This window comes from Sciurus carolinensis, chromosome 2, assembly GCF_902686445.1.
Source record: "Sciurus carolinensis chromosome 2, mSciCar1.2, whole genome shotgun sequence".
Taxonomy (NCBI): domain Eukaryota; kingdom Metazoa; phylum Chordata; class Mammalia; order Rodentia; family Sciuridae; genus Sciurus; species Sciurus carolinensis.
The window spans coordinates 2692060-2696295 of record NC_062214.1 but is presented as its reverse complement, the minus strand read 5'-3'; positions in this window follow the sequence as shown (position 1 = coordinate 2696295).

Sequence of the window (4236 nt, the reverse complement as noted above, 5' to 3'; positions counted from 1 at the left end):
CTGGCAGCTCCCAGGATTGGGATGGGAGCAGGGCAGCACTCCCTGGGGAGGCCGCCATGTTGCCAGGGCTCTGCTCTGTGGAAAACAGGCTGTCCTTCCCGGAGGCTCTAGAACACCTGGCATGGGTGTTCCTTGCCCTCTCCCACTCACTCTGAGGGACATGAGGGGGCCTGGCAGCAGTGGGAGTGCTGCCGTGGAGGAGCCAGGTGTGTGCGCGTGGAATCCTGCGGACCTGCGAGGACAGCTCCGGTAGAGCGGCTGGACACACAGTGGACAGAGAGGGCGTGTCATCAGCTTTTCACCTGCAACCAAGACACCCACAAGAACAACTCCCAGAAGGAACAGTTTATTTTAGTTCATGGTTTCAGAGATGCAGTCCAGGGTCAGCTGACTCCATTGCACTGGGTCCTCGGTGAGGCAAGGCGTCTTGGTCACGGAAAGGTGCTCAGCTCATAGCAGTCAGGAAGCAGAGGGAGAGGGGAAGGGGCCACCAGGAAGATGCACCTCCCAGGGCCCCTTCTCCAGCCACGCCCACCTGCCAGTCACCACCCACTCGGCCATGCCAACTAGGGTGGGCTACAGAGGTCACAGCTCTCGGTCCAGCCACGTGACCTCTGAACTTCCTGCACCAACACAGGAGTGTTCAGGGGCCTCCTGTCACCAAGCCATAGCAGAAGAGGTGCACCTAAAGGTGATGGCTTAGTCCAAGCAGGGGAAGTCACTCTGAACGTCACCCACTTGCCATGAAGGTGTTGATGTGACAGGCTCATACGAGAAACTTCTGAAGCAACTAGGTGGCCTGAAGCACCTGATGGAGCATCAGACACCATCCAACAGGTAGCTGAGTGCCAGTGAATAAGACCAGAACCAAGCGAATGCAAGCTGTAGGCACACAGTCCCTGCCTCTGGGCTTCCTCTTCCCTCTCTGTTTTGCTCGTAAGTGCTTGGTGCCTTCCACACTCTCCGACTCATTTGTTTTTCTTAAGGACAGATTATGCCTTGAAAAGTGCCCAGTATGTGGAGGTGATGGATAAATTCCCACAGAAGAAGAGTGTGGCTTGTCACATGACTCATGTAGCCTGTGTATTTAGCATAAAGGAAATAATCTCTTACCATATATAGTTTCAAACCTGGTGTATTAGTTAACTTCCCATCACCGTGAAAAAATACCTGAGATAATCAACTTATGGAGAACAGCTTCGTTTTGGCTCAGATGTTCAGTGCATCATTGGTGGCCATTGCCTCTTGGGTTGGTGGACAACCAGCAATCATGGCGGCCACCTGACTGAGGAAGCTGCTCACCTCACCACAGCTGAGGGACAGAGAGGAGGGGCCTGGGCCCCACATGTCTTTCAAGGCCATGTCAGTGACTTCCACCTCGGCTCCGCCTCCTAAAGGTGACACTGCCTCCAGTAGTTCCACAACTGGGTGCCAGGCCTTGGATCATGGACCTTTCAGGGGCATTCCAGATGCAAGTACTGCACCTGGGGTCTTAGTGCTGCTTGGAGGCTGTGGTTCTGTAACAGCCTGAATCAAGTTGAGACTCTCTGGGATTCTCTCCAGTCCCTAAAAAGAGCCAAGCATCAGGGGTCAAGGACAGGGCCTGGGCGGCATCACCCCTGGGCAGCCCTCACATCATGCTGATGGGAAAATAAGTGGACATCTACAGATAGGAAAGCCTGGCTAAGAATTGCAGTAATTCCAAGGGAAACGTCACAAGTAGCTGAACAGACATAATGAGAGAGCGATAGAATCAGAAAAATCACTGGAACCGTGCTAGAGGTCTGAGCTTACAGTCAGCATTTCCTCCCCATGTTTTAAGGAAAATCAACAAAATATGCCTGATTTAGACACATTTTGGCAAGTATTTAAAATAATAAAATAAACACAAAATACTAGACCATTTTCAGAAGGAGAAAAATATGGCCACATCAAAACAAACACAATTAGTGTGCTCTGCGTTGGTTCTTCAGCCACACTCCTGCCCAGAGGAGAGAAAGCCACATTGGCAAAGATCAGAGAGGAAGAGAGGCAATCCAGGAATGTCCCCACCTGGGGACATGCCACAAGCATGGGGGAGGGTGGTCCAGGAACCTCCCCCACTGGGGACATGCCACAAGCATGGGGGAGGGTGATCCAGGAACCTCCCCCACTGGGGACAGGCCACACACATGGGGGAGGGTGGTCCAGGAACCTCCCCCACTGGGGCGTTTCTCACGGTGTGGAGGACACTCAGAGGCACTTCTACCTGCTCATGAACTGTACCACCCAGGTGTGTCCTTGAAAGTTACAAAAATGTCAACCTCAGCTTCAATAAGAGGTAAAACCAATTATTCAAGGTGAAAAACCCACCAGGTAAGGCCCGGGCCCCACGGTGTGCTCAGAACCCTGGAATCTGGAAGGCTGGTGCTCAGAGCAGGTCTCATTTGGGGAGCTGGCCGTGCTGAGATTCTGGCTCCAGTCTGCAGCCAGGGTCAAGAACTACACAACAGCCAGGGAATAATCACCAAAACAGAGTAATTTTCATCAATTATCATCCCTCATCCACGAAGTGGAGAAAGTGACCCAAAAGTGGCGTGAGCAGCGTCTGCTTGCAGAAGCTGCATGAGCACCGCTCTCAGCTTCTTTTTTTTGCACTCCCCAGGGTTTTAAAAGAAAAGGACATTCTTCTCAACAACAACCAGAGAAGCACCCTCTGAAGAGAAGAGCCGAGTTTTATAGGTCACAGTGACCTGATGCCGATCCATTCTAACATGCAGTTCTAATTGGAACAGAAAATTCTGTATTTTTATCTTACTCTTCCAAACCTCTTTAAAAGTGAACTTCCAAACCTTATTTGAAACTTTTCTTCTGTGTCATACTCCATCAAAATAGACCTTTAATAAAAAGTCTGAAAGTTGCTTTTTATCCAAGAGGCTCCTGGAAACTTTGGAAGTTAATCTGTGGTTGAAAAACACAAATAAGCAGACAAGCAGAACCTCGTGCACCTGCTTAGCTCTGGCCTCTCTGGTTCGGTACATGCTGACCTTGAGGTCCCAGACAGGTGTCTGTCTTGGTCCTGGTTCCTTCATATTTAAAAGGAGATGATACTATCTGCTTCAGAACTGCAGAGACAGAAATAAGGCATGAACGGAGACTCTCCTCTCCTAATACAGACAGCAGAAATGGGTGTGGGGGAGGCTGTGCACCTGACTGGGATAGCAGCCTGCACCCTGAGGTCGTGTGGACATGGCTTTGGGATAATTCTGCCTCTAATCCAAAGTGTAGCTATGCATGTCTTACTATGCTGTCACTTCATTAGCACCCTCAGCCTCAGTCTTTTGTAGGTGGGGAGGTTCCAAGGATGCCCTCAAGTTTGGCGGCTCCTTAAGGACTCAGGAATTCAGACAGCTGTTCTGCTCACATCCCTGGCTTTCCACAATTGAGGACAGCATGAGCCTGGCCAGGGAGACACCAGGTACAAGTGTCCAGTTGTCCTTTCCAAGCAGAGTCACACAAACAGTGTTCTCTTCCCCAGCAATGACCTGTGACCATGCTCGCAGAGTGTCACCAACCAGGGAAACACACGAGCCTCAGGGTCCAAGGTGCTTACCGGGGGTCAGACCCAGGCAATGCTGATGCCACCTCACCGACGGTTCATCTTCAACCCTGCTGGAGGTCAAGCTGATGCGGAGTGGCCCCAGGTCAGTGAGGACTGCTCAGACAGGACTGTCTGGAGCTTGGGGCTGACCTCCCAGGAGCTGGGCCGGCGTGTCCTCCGTGCACACCTCTCGCCCGAGCGTCACGAGTGAAAACGGTCAAGAGGTAAATGAATCCAGGCTGAAGTGATAACGCCCACCAGAAAAGGGGTGGGAAGGGTCCTGAGTCCCTGCGAGAAGGCTGGCAAGGAAGCCCGGCTGGCCCCAGAGAGGCCAGCACGCAGCGCAGCTGACCGTGGCCAAGAGAGGGGCCACGTGCAACTCCCAGAACTGGTGGTCTACTGAGAAGTCAGCCATCACGGTCCAGACGGCAAAGGAGTCTGGTTTTGCCACCCACAGGGTGACTGCTGTGGACACTGGCCTCACCGTGCAGAGCAGAAGCAGGTGGAGACGATTTGCAAACTCAGGGTGGCTGGGCTCTGGTAGAGCTGCACACAGATAGGAATTTGCTTGATTTTCACATATCATGACATGTTAGGTTCCTGTTGGTTTCTCGAGTGGGTGAAGCACAGGGGCTTGGGGTGTGGATCTGTTCCTT